This window comes from Mchenga conophoros, linkage group LG20 (genome assembly GCF_057382185.1).
Source record: "Mchenga conophoros isolate Kocher_MC1m ecotype Shallow Benthic linkage group LG20, M_conophoros_male_GT1.1, whole genome shotgun sequence".
NCBI classification, from domain to species: domain Eukaryota; kingdom Metazoa; phylum Chordata; class Actinopteri; order Cichliformes; family Cichlidae; genus Mchenga; species Mchenga conophoros.
The window spans coordinates 651,923-665,546 of record NC_140545.1 but is presented as its reverse complement, the minus strand read 5'-3'; the positions used below and the strand labels follow the sequence as shown (position 1 = coordinate 665,546).

General features: G+C 41.9%; 1 protein-coding gene across 2 annotated transcripts in view; it reads right to left on the bottom strand.

Annotated features, from left to right (window-relative positions):
- LOC146549951 (ERC protein 2) overlaps positions 1 to 13,624 on the bottom strand; it is a 161,796-nt gene that overhangs the window by 46,868 nt on the left and 101,304 nt on the right. The gene's annotated exons all lie outside the window — the stretch shown is intronic.

Below are 13,624 nucleotides of genomic sequence, written 5' to 3'. Positions count from 1 at the left end.
GTCACGTCACGTTTTTAATATTTAGAAAGCAGACAGGTGTCGACTACAGAAAGCCCTACCGCAGCTGTATAGAGATGTCACAGGAAGCTCACTAATTCCAGCGCTCCCTAAACTCAGACAGCGATTCCACAGAAAAGAAGCAGACATCTTTGAAGTGGTCTGCTAAGTGTAGCATTTGTGGTACCTTACTATGACTCATGAGCATGTAATAGTGTAATAGGACCTAATGGAGCAGACTGAGCAGGATATGACATCTTTCTTATGTCACCCCTGGTTCCCACAGTGTCTGTGTGTGTTTGTGACTGTGTACAGAGGGGGTGGCTTCAAATGACTGTCCACAGGTGCAGGGGGGCAAGGAGGACATACCACCAAACTTCATCATGCACACAACCAGATGTACTAATTTAATCCCACAGAGCTCGATCTTGCATAAAGTCTGTGTGTTTGGGGAAGATCAGTGATGACTGTCTTCATCACAGTCATCAGCAGGATGTGTTTGATCTAAATTTGTGACTAACAAATTCTGTTTTCCCACTTTGGTAAGCATATACATTCTCACAGTTAGCCGGGCATGGACAAACCTCTGCTTTGGCTCTTTATGTTGTTTTCTTTGACAAAAATAAAAGATAAATGGCAAAAAGAAGCTCTAAACACACTTTCCTACAAAATACACTTCAGCTCATTTTATGATTTTGTCTTCATCTTTTGAGAAGTTTGTCTGAATGATCATCACACCAAACTAGTTCACCGGTTCATACCTTCAGTGTAGACACTTAGGTTATTCTAAGCTGAATACTCCAGACTGTTAAAGGGCATTTGAAATTAAGAGGGTATTAAACAAGCATGTCGAGGTCATCTGTGGGTTTGTGTGAGGTGAAAGGTAGAGGAAGAGAAAGGAGGGTGCGTTAAAAATACACTTCGGTCTTTATTAAAAATTGACCTGCATTAGGGTGTTTTTATTCCATGATTTAAGTCCCTGCAGAAATAACTAAATTACGAAAAATAAACATGCTGAACTCAGAATAAAGGCCTGCTGGCCTGGGACTCCACATTTGATGTTTTTAGTACAATTATCTGCATGCCGCATCTGGATTCTCCCATTCAGGGCCATTAATAGCTCTTTGTGTATTGGTGTGTACTTGCATCTTGCGCATGTGTTTGCGTGTGCATGCATGTGGGTTCTGACATGGATTGGAGCAGCTAATCACACCATTAATCACGGCGCAGGACCAAAGTGACACTTTTCATCTCCCCACACCTCCAGTGTTTTTCCTTTTAATGCTCACTGTAATGGGAACGAACACACACACACACACACACACACACACACACACACACACACACACACACACACACACACACACACACAGAAGACTTGTAACAGAGCACGTGTCTTAGACTGCAGGCTTATTTTTCTTGAGCTGGCCATTCTTAGTCTAAATCAGCTAAAGAATTAAATAAATAGATAAAGTCCATATAGATCCACATCCTGTTTATAAAATCCATCCTCATACAGTTCACCATTACAAAGCTCAACAAACCTGATGAATTCTGGATTTTAAAGAATGGCACAACAGCAGTGCCCATTTCACTACTTTTTCTTTGGCTGCGTTAAATAGAGTGAAGAGGTGATGAACAGAGTCATATATGGGCAAGGAATGCAGCACAACATGTCACTGATCATAAACACTGTGTCAGATTAACGGCCAAAGCCTACATGCAGGATGGCCATCTTTACACCACATTGCCAGACATGGAAGCACAAAAATATTGAACCGCATCCAACCAGCCTCACAGCAAACGCTCGGATCTCTTTTAAGATAAAGTTCACACAGATGGAGCTGCAGAATTTTATCTTTACGGGTCAAAATGCTGCAGTAAATACAGCACGAATGCTTGAATGCAATATTATTCCTTTTTAACTGCACAGCATTAAGAATGGGACTTTCTACAGTTTAAGTAGCTGAAACACCGGGCAAAGCCAGGATGGCACAAGAGGAGAGTGCTTTTAAAAGTTCAGGGAATCAACCCCACTTTTTGTGAATGTATCAGGAAATGAGCCACCACTTTCTGAGCACTTCATGAAGGACATTTACACTGTCTCTGTTGAATAAACTTGTGTTTTCTAATAATAAAAAAGACACTTATAATATAACAAGGATGAATTTTCCTCCAGAAAATCCTCCATCTAAAGAAATGTCCTATAATTCTCTTCAGTCCTATTTAAATTCATCCATTTTAGACATTATGTCAATGCAGCAATGAAACCCTTAACTCAAATATAATTACAGCGTGTGTCAAATTACAGCTGAAGCGTGGCATATGCTGCTGTCTTTGAGGGAACAGTCGTCACCTTCATTACACCTGCATTCGCCTACGTCAGTCCCAAGAGAAGATTGCTGATCGAACCCGAGATGCTCTGAGCCCAGCAAAATGAAGCCTCTGAGCCAACGTGGCTGCCATGGTTCAATGCAAGCTAAATCGCTTCCAGTCTCTAAATTAACAAAGCGCGTTACAGTGAAGTCTCCTTGTGGGTGCTCACTAAGTGGTGCTGCGGGACTCTGCTGAGCGATGTCTTCCTAAAACAATAAAAAAGGGGCATTATTGTGATTAGTCTGCCTGTAAACCTCGTCTCCTACATCCTCAGTCGGTGATTGTGTGTGTCTGTGTGTGCGTGTGCTGATTAGTATTACTAACAGTCTTTGAACCTGAATCACACTGGAGTATTTAATCACATCTCATTTAAGTGGCCATTTGGCCTCAGTTGTTGAACAGACTTGCAATGTACATTAATCTAGAAGACAGGATTCATCTGTCAGGCACGAGCACACCCCACACACAAAGACAGATGCTCTATCTGCTGGCTGATCTTGAGTGGGTGAACCCTCTTTCTTTCCTCCTCTCTTGTCTTACTCCCTGCTTAACTTTAACTTGGCCTGTCCCACACAAACAAAGGATTATCTTCATTTCCCCCCCCAATTGAAAGGGTGACAATGAAATGGTTTTTCATGACAAACTTGTGATTAGTCTTCATAAAAGTCAAACCCCAAGCACTGGAAGGTCATGAGGTATGCTAATAAAAGGACGTATAAATCCAACTGCTGGAGCCCTGGTGTCAAAAAGCTCCTCTGCGAGGCAACTGTAGTTTAGCTGACATGATAAACACGATGCTCAGACAAACAACTGCGCAGCCTTGAATAAAGATCTCCCACAGCTCAACTATAGTTTTGGTATTGTGAGAAAAACTGACATTTTATTTATAAGGGGTGAAATTCTCAGCTCAGCTACAACATGTGATTCCAATTGAAGCTTCATGGTCCCTGGGACATATTGAGACATTTGAATCTACAGACGTGGGAGATGGATGGCTAAAGTACATGACTGTGTGATGTGAAATGTGTGTGTGTTGGGGGGAGACAATATGGAAAGAAAAAGTGAAAGAAGAAGAAGAGGTGATGAAGACATCTTCGAGGTGGAGCTGCTGCTCAGAGCGCTTTACAAAGCCACGAGGTACACTGTCAGGTCAGGCAGATTTCTGGGAGACAAAAGGGTTAAGATGGGGTTAAAAGTGAGCATGAAACTGGGTACGTTCACACGTAGGCACATCAAAGAGTGAGGTTTTGATATGAAGAGATACCGTGGAGTTGGAGAGAAGGGATGTGTCAATGTGGAAAAAAAACAAACAATAAAAAAGATGGCAAGAGATGAAGGTAGCAGGAGAAAGGGAGTACGTGTTTGACAAGACTGAGTGCCACCTGTGTTGCATGAGAGAGAGTAGAGAGGGAAGAAAAGAAGGGGAGAGAAGTGGAGAGGAGAGGAGGAAGGGAAGAAAGGAGCAAAGGTAAAGATTTAGGAGTCCCAGCATACCCTAAATCAGCTCAGCGCACTGCATGTTGTTATTCCTAGGTGTCACGGTTGAGGGATATGTGTTTATAATTTGTGTTATGACTTACTTGAAATTATGAGCGTGGAGAGTCAGCCGGACAGAAACAGATGCGTCTGTGCGATGCCCAAGGGAACCATCAATACTGTCTACCCCTAAGCGCAGTGTGTGCATGTGCTGCATATTCATGTGTGCATGTATTTGCCTGTCCATAAATGCATTTGTGCTTTCATCTCCATGTGTGCATGTATGATGTATTTTGTTTGCAGGAACACGGGGAGTCCTCTAATATCTGCTCCCAAACCATCTATTATGACGTCTTCCCGTTTGTGATCATGCCTTTCCACCACTTAGCTGTCCGGCTCTGCAGAAACATTCCTGGGGCACTTTATGGTGGTTTCTTGATTGTGGGTGTGTAAAGGTGCAGTACAAGTCTGGGGGCCCCTGTCTAGGCAGTTCTAGAAGCCTGTGGTGAGAGCAAGCAGAGGACATGAGAATGGGGCATGGTTGAGTGACACTATTATTTATGGTCTTGGAGTCATGTGTTATTTACAGCTAAGAAGGTAGGAAAAAGTCTATGTCCAACATAAAACACACGCTCAACCTACATTTGGTGAGCTTTCTGCAAAGCCAGTTGAGAGGATAAAGCCGTGTCTTAACTTTAAATGTGGGTAAAATGTATTTTTATGAGGTCCTAGTTTTGGCTGCCTTGGTTTGGATTAGCTCCATGCTAACCTGTAGCAGCTAACCTGCAGCCACATGCAAGATCCACATATTATCCGCTTCCTTTTGTATGCTCGGCCGGATTTAAGCCTTTATTTATCTTAATCTACAAGGTAGGATTTATCCAAACCCACCACAAATAAAACTTGCATGACTGCCTTGTTTGTTCCTTTGGAGCAGTTGCTTTATGTATATAGGTCATTACATGTAAATTGTGAGCTTCAAATTTCACATGCTAACCTTGAGCTGCGCTTCCCAAGAAAAAAACACGACAGCAGATGGTTCTCCCAGAACTAGACCAGGTTATGTGTGTTTTCACTTCACTAATAAAATATACAACGCACTTACTCTGCTAACCCCCACTCCCACACTAGTGCTCTGACTGGTGGGTGGTGGTGGGAGTCTAATTGAAAGAGTATGTATCAGTTTTACAGCAACAAGAGGGAAAATACGAGGGGACAAAAATCAACAAATCTGCCAAAACTAGCCAAATGTTTAGAGTTGGAGCAGGGACGAGGAGAGATGGCTGACTGCTCCCAGAGATGAGCAGGACCAGACGGCCACCGCTGCATTCCAGAAAGAAAGAGGGGGGAGAGAGATAGAGAGACCCAGACGGAGAGGAAACGAGTGCAGGAGACCAGGTGGCCGTGCGATTGCAGACAAAGGAGATGAAAAGTGCATTCGGTCTTGAAACAAAAAATTTGCAAAGGCGACGCCAACATCAAAAACAAGCAAGAATGTAAATGAACATTAATGGCAAGTTGAGGCGGCCGTACATTTTCAGTGCTGGTTGTTTGTTTCTTTATCTCTCTTACAGACAGAAATAAGCATCAAGGTGTGTTTCGTAAAACTCAGTGGAGGGTGATGTAATAACAATATCAGTCTCATATCTGTGCATAAAGTGTGAACCTGTACTCAGGTTGATTGCTTAGAATAACAACTGAACAAGGCTCTCATTCAGAATCAGAGCTCAAGCACAAATCTGTGAGTAAACCATGAATACAATCTTTCACGCACAAATGTGCATGAAATTATTTGTGCTCTACAAACAAATCTATCACAATCCCGCTTTTGCATTTAAAAAGCTACTGCTAGTATTTACTAAAAAGAGGCAAAGTGTCAGTTTTGCAACTCTAAGGTATTTTTGTGGGTGGCCTTATTTTAGATTGTATTTGTAGGACTTATAACTAAACTGAGTGTCAGAGGAAGGAGGAGACTCCGAACAGTCACAGCATTTTTAACAGATATTTCCTTTATATTGAAAATTCTCATTAAGCTGCCTCCAACATCTGAATTACAACACTGTTCCTCTAACACCTGCAGTTACAGTGTATGATTTCTCTTTGCAGACTGCCCCCATTCTCACCACTCCTTGTTTTTGACCAGTGTATGCATGACTGAAATGAACTGACTGAATCACTGTTTAGATATCAACGCATCATTACCTGCAGAACATTCATCTTCTGTCGGTGCATTTTGCAATTTTGCCAATGCGTTAATGTGACAGACTTAGTAATCCTACCGTCTTAATGCTCAAGAATATGGACGTTTTTCAATAATTGCCATGAATTTCTTGTCCATCCCCACAGATCAGGTATTTCTTGTCCCAGTTACCATCTTTTTCTTATGATCAGTTTTTCTGTCTTTCTGATCTTTACTGTCAGAAATCTTCTTTGTTGTTCTTTAGCCAAAGTGAGTGTTTCAGGGTAAACAATATGCTAAACCCCTGTTTTTTTTCTCCACGCCCAAGTCTTGGTTTTGTTTGTTTTTTCTCAACCATCATCACTTTGGAAAGGTATGTCTTCTCTGGCATCCAACACCGACACCACGTTTTCAGACCTTCTTCTTTTTTTTCTTAGTGTTGCAGTTTCCTCTCTTGCAACATCCACTTTCACCACTTCACCCCGAGGTAAACGTGTTTCTTTTTATAGAGAAACGGGGGGCGTGACAGTATGCAGCTAGTATGCAGAATGCATGAGCATGCTGATTTATTTGGTGTGATTGATCAGAATGATTCACTAACACCCACATGGTGGTAAGAACAAAACTGGTCAGTGCACACGGTAATAATTTTGCATGTGCAGTTATTTTTTGCACAGTATAAGAATATACCATGCACATACATACACATATTGGTGAATGAGGCCTACGGAGAACAGCTAGCCTCACTAATGCTATAAGATGCCAACCAATACCTCAAAAACACTTCAAAGGTTATTTAGGGTTTGATGGGTTTTCTATAAAGGTACTTGGTGGAACTTATTCTTTCCAGAACATAGCCAGATGCAGCGAGCTTGGACGTGTACCCACCGTCTTATTATAACAATAAAGTTTGTACAAAGCTTAGACGTGTCTGCCCACAGCCAGCAGTCAACTCTATAGAGGGGATGAACAGAGCAGACAAACGTAGCTGAACATATCCTGAATCTTGCACTTTAAAAGCACACAGATCTAAGACGAGCATCACTCTGCACTTTTTAAAGCAAATGAATGTATTGAATAAAACATTGAACTATTATTTTATAAATACAACCACAAAACAACTAATTGCATTATATATGCTCTGTTATGTCCAGCCTTATTTCCCTTAAGTCCCAGGTAAATTAGCAATGTTGTTAAAACAACATCTTTTCTGGATAGCTCCATGTGTGCCCATGTGAGCTTGGCCAAGTAAGTGTGTGTGCCAGAGGTGGGACCAAGTCATTGTTTTGCAAGTCTCAAGTAAGTCTCAAGTCTTTATCCTCAAGTCTCAAGTCAAGTCTCAAGTAATGTCAGGCAAGTCAGAGTCGAGTCTCAAGTCACTGGTGTAAAAGTCCGAGTCAAGTCACAAGTCTGAAACTTTGAATTTCAAGTCCTTTCGAGTCTTTAAAAAAAAAAAACGAAAAAATAATGTTGCAGTTATGCTAAATGTAAATATTAGACCATGTAATTTTAAAATCTGTGTTTTTCTCAACACATGACAAAATAGTGAACTTAGAAAATATACACAAATTGTGAAATTGCACCTCTTTAAAATGCAGCTCAATTAAACCTAGCTCCAAGAATAATTTTCACCGACAGTTCTGGGATAAGCTGCATGTTATTCTTGGATGCGGTTGTAGGACCGGCTTTAAAATCGCATGACAAAAATATCATACACATTAAAAAAAACTGTATCACCAACGTAGCCTGGACAACATTTGCTAGTTAGATGAAGTCAGCTATCTCATCTTAGCATATTTATATGCATATTTATAATCATACGGTTCTTGGAGTGAGTGCATACACTCATGAAGTTTAGTAACTTCAGGTCACTGCAACAAGCCCAGGTACAGTTTACCGACGGAGGGTGCAGGACCTTGAAATGCACCGTGTAGAACGAAAGACCATCGTACGTATCATAAGTTTACCAGTCTCACAAATCGTCGTCATAAATACACATTCGTTAACCGTTTATTAATAGGACCTTTGAGCTCAACGGTAATTAATTAGCAGTGGAAATAATTTCTGGTAGCATCACAGAAATGTAGCAGTGACAACAATATTGTATGCTGTAATCACCGCGCGGATAGGAGGCGGCTGGCTTGACCGCGGCTCACAAATGACGGCTCACTTTACCGCAGTCTGTAATCGCACTGGGCAATTAGTGATACAAAAAACCTGTTTTATCCTGTGAATAAAAGTATATGTTTTTATCAGTGTACCATAATAACAGAAGCGAAACACAATATTGTGTCAGGGCAATTCACTATTTATGCACAATAAACAAAGGAGCATAGCGCGACAATTTCTGTTCAGCGCCAGACTTGCTTGTAACCTATATCACCAATTATGTTATGAAAATGACGCATTAACTACTAAAAAACACTGACCTTCGTGTAAATGCTTGGAGCAGACTAACCTGTGAGCTGGAGTGTTCTGGGATGTTATATTTGATCTTTGAATGGCTGCAATCCAGGCCATCCGTTGCGTCTTTGTTACTTCGGAAACATGGCTCGAACAATTTCTCTTCAACGACGTAATCCGATAACAACCGATCTCTTTACCCGTCGGCTTCCCGTGGCTGTCATGCGACCAGCTATTGCAGTTAATAATACAACGGCTTCTTGACATTTTTGTGTTTCTTTTTATCGCTGTATAACTGATTTCAATTGAAAGCCTGCGTGCGCTAGTACCTCTTGCCACGAGTTCCCAGAATCCTTTGCGGTTCTACCCGTGAATGACGTCACATTTTCAATCTCTATATAATATGCATGTTAAATTTTATATTTGGGGTAAAATATCAAGTCTTTTCAAGTAAACCGGTTCAAGTCCAATTCAAGTCCCAGGTCATTGGTGTAAAAGTCCAAGTCAAGTCACAAGTCTTAGAACATTTTTTCAAGTCAAGTCTAAAGTCATAAAATTAATGACTCGAGTCTGACTCGAGTCCAAGTCATGTGACTCGAGTCCACACCTCTGGTGTGTGCCGGCATAGATTTCCCAGTGTAACCTCATTGTGTGAGTGTGATAAAGACACAGATTTCACATAAGTCAAAGCTTTAACCAATCAGAAGAGCTGTCTGACACCAGGGCCTGAAACCTACTAATAGCAGAGCAGGGCTTTCCATTCGCTTAAAGGGAGGTTTGTTCTGTCTTTATTGTCATTCAGCTGACTGACTGACAGTGTTTCCCCAAGGCGCAAGAAACAAGACAGGAGGCTGCACTGTACCACACACGTGCAAAGCTGCTCTGTCTCGCACACAAGTACAGACACACAGCAGCTGGATTCTTTAAAGCTGCCTGTCATCTGACAGAGAGGTGAGGGTAAGAGTAACATAGCTTCAGTCACACAGTGTAAGAAGACACACACATTCACACCTACACCGAGGGAGGGAGAAGCATATGCAGTAACAGAAAGTGTGTAATAGTCAGTGTATAAATAGTTACATGTTCTTCAGCATCATAATATCAAACTGTACATAATGCACACTGAAAAGAAACTGTTAGATTTTTTCATCTGCAACAATAAAAGCCACCTTGGTTTCCTCAATACAAAATATTAATCATTGATTCAGACTGATTCTTTCCAGGATCCTCATGACATTTTCACATTTCTTCTAAAGTGTGTGCAACCCTCTGCAATCACAATCATTAATCTGCTGCAGAGTTAGAGCTAAGCTAGAATCCACTGATAATTAACCACTTTCCCTTTCTTCCTGCACCAGATCTACTCTACACTGTCTTTAAAGTCAGCTCCAAAGAAACACCTTCTGCATTGCGTCATTTAAACGCTGTCTTTATGGCCTTGTATGTTCCACTGCATTATAATAACCCTCTGTCCAACAGATCATCACAGGCCTTTGAACAGGAAATGTCTTTTTCTCCTTCTCAGGCCTCCTTCCATCACTCCTTCTCTCCTCCCTTTCTCTTCCTAATCAAAGAGAGGAGCAATTCTTTACAGAAGAGAATGGAATTACCTCCGCCATGGACTTGGACCTCTCTATCATTCGGTATCTCTCTCCCTCTATCATTCTCTATTCTGCTCTGGCGTGCCCTATACTCACTCCAAAGTGGGGCTAAATATTAAGTTCAAGGAGGTTACGCAAACACGTTGAAACAGCCATCCTTGGCCTAAATATTACCCTCAAACCTTCAATTACCCGCCTTGCCTCTCTCCCCTCATCCCCCTCGCCTTTCCTGTCCTCGGCATGGGTTCTCTCTCACTCCGGTCATCTAACTTCAGCCTGGAAATACAGTGCGCACTCATGACGCGGGGCCAAAAGGCCTTAAAAATGTCAGGGGCAGAGAGTCCAACATTGTGGTGCACTGTAACACATACACACATACAAAGCTTCACCCAAAATACACATGTACACACAATCCGATGAAAGACGGGTCCACAAAACAGTGAGAGCGAGTACCCCTGGTGTATTTTCTCTGAGTTCCAAATGCAGGCCCTGGCGGTGGACCACAGCTGAACCACAGCCGACATGCGGTGGGATGGGAGGCCACCACACTCACTTCCCTTAAAGAAGCAATAGACACGCACACACACAAACAGGGGATCACAAAAAGACACAGGCATTAAATCAGACACACACACATGTTCAGCATTTTTCTGGACAGGACTGTCATGACGATAGGTCCGTGTTTAAAAAGCAGTTTGAGGTGAAGGGACAGATCTGTATGGGCTGTTTCCCACAATGCTTTGCCAGACAATTACACAACCCAATTAATGTGGTTACTACAGCACAGCTAGGACTTCACTCTAAGCAAACTGTGTATGTACGTGTGCGTGATAAAGAAGATGCGTGTACTCTCCTTTGGCCGGTATTACTCTCAGAATTATAGCTTTCGTTGGAGCTTACACTCGTCTATTTCCCGTCACTGTGTAAAGGACACACAAGGTCACACTAACATTCACCCCACACTCCATCAGCCAATCGGAGTTATTTCCAATCACAGCCACATGAGCTCAGGGAATATAAAAGCTGCATAACTAGACTGTGCTCGCTACTAAAACAGCTCCTTTCAAAGAATTAACAGTAAATAAATGCTGCGACACAGTTGTGTTTTACAAAACCGGTTATGAAATTTAATTACATAGAAGTAATGAGTTGTACCCATATACATCATAAAATATGGGGCCAGACAGAAAGTCTATGAAATGTACAAATGTGCACACACAGGGGTCTAGGTGAGGGTGTTGATTAAAAGAGTCGTGCCAGGTCTGGACAAGTCTGCTCATATTTAGACAGATCAGTGAGGATCATGGGATCAAAGGAAACATGATTACTACCTGGCCTTCTGATTTAAAAAAGTCACTATTATTTCCCCGTCAGTAAAAACAGGAATACATATTTCAGCATGTTCGCTCTATGGCTCTCACGCACGCACACAGGCACGCACATGCGAAAGCAACACTCAGACAAACTCACGGGACATTTGCAGACACAATGACTTGCACCGGTGCACAGTGGACACGGAGGTAGACACAAGAACACACCTACATACACAGTCTCACACATACAACCGCGCCGCTCTGTAATCTGGGTAATTTGTACTTTGAAGCTAGTGTAGACAGATGATGGCCTCTGGAACATTCAGTCTGTTGTGTCACTGGATGTGCAGGTTCGCCGGTTGGTGTGAATTCCCAATAGACACATCCCCCACCCGCTACCCGAAAGTATAGCTGTTGTGAATAAGGTTCGTGTGAGAAGAGACACTGGCACAGCTTGTACTCTTCTCATTATTCCAATTCTTGTATGACTTCTTGTAAGACTGAGTGTGTGTGGCTTTGCAAACTTTATGAGGGTATGAAAATTAAAGCTGCAAGTGCCGACACACAGGCGCAGAAATGCACATGCAAGCATGAAACAGCAAAAGTGTGCGCCTTTTGATAATTGCAGCAGAGAGGGGAACTTTCTTCTCCTAACCTTGAGCTGCTCCCATTGAGACCAGTTTCCCTTCGTCTACTTTTCTCATGCATTGGAATTATAAATGAATCCACACACAATATTCATAGATAAACACACACAACGTCATAAATGCTCTGCTGGGCCTCCACCACACCTGTGCATAAATTCCAGCATACATCTGTTTTTTAATAAAGAGACCTGTGGCAGTGTGCAGTTACATGCTGCTGACAGACTCACTGATTTCCAGATAGATAACATACACATCCAACTCAGCTCCCTTGGCACATTACATCACAGTTATTTTAATAATGGCTTCAACTGAGTCCTTTTTCTGGCTATGATTACATATAGGAGATTGTGTGTCTGCATGAATGTTCTTTCTTTTTTTTACTCCTTTACTATTAAATTATCACTTTGTGGTCATCTCAATGTAATTTTAAGAGTCTGAGGAGTTTAAGTTCATTATAATGTTGTTCTAAACACACGTTGGGCGCCTTATGAGGGCTACATTAAATGTCAAAGATAAAAAGAAATTCAAACTGCATCCACAGTATGTATGCAAGTGTGTGTGCATCCTGTGAGGAGGCAGCTAGTACTGTGTTGTTCTGTGTAGATATGTGATGTTGCTCCATTAACACTGCAAAGTTGTGGATGAGGGTGGGATCTTTTTTTTTGGTTTATGGTCTCTCACCCACCACTTAGCTGCTCTTTGTCAAAGCCATTCTGACAACGTGTTCAGGTATAATACAGCCCAAAGAGCTTCCTACAACAATCTGTGTCACGTGTGGATGTCTTCCCTTTCCCCTGTGAATTCCCTAACACTAAATCTGACTGTTTGACGCGGCAGAGAAAATGCAGGTGTGTTTTTGTGTTTCCTGGATCTTAAAGGAAAACACGCTGATATACTAGAGAAAGACGATATTACAGATGGGAAAAGAGCTCAGAAAAGGTTTAAAACATTACTTACAACTAAAAAAAATAAGAAATAAAGGTCTCATTTTAGAGCTGTACAGTGATGCATTAACAAACAGCTTTCTTTTTTCTTTTTTCTTTGTCTGAAAAAGGCCTGGAGACCACCTCGGTGCTGCAGAAGATCTGCTGCATAGGTGCAGACACATGTGCAAACATTGTGACATCTCTCTGCGTCACAGAACAGCAACACTGAAAGAAGGTGAGGAGCATTTTAGCATGCAAGAAAGATATGTTTATTGCTCTTTTATCTGCAGTCATGCAGTCAGACATACCAGGAAATTGCTCAGAAGTTTGGGGAACAATTGGCACGAAAAGCCTGTAGCTGACATGTCAGGATGTCTACAGTGCGGTGTGCGTGCAGACACGTGGGCTTGTGTTTCTCTGTATATGTGTATGAAAGCTTTCAGTGTTTATCCCGCTTGGTTCTGTTTTTGCCAATGTGTCCGTGTACACATTCACGAGTTTATCATGCACTGAGCTCCCAGAGTGACATGTCAGGACACTGATGTTAGGAAACTGAGACACTCTGAGTCTGATAAACAAACCATGCCGGGAGGAGGACCTAAACAATGTTCCGCAATTGCTTTATTACTCAGTGTTTGCCCTAGGTGTCACGTTACTGAGATCTTCAGCACCATAAAAGCGTTCTCTATGGTTCAGGCTTGTGTTA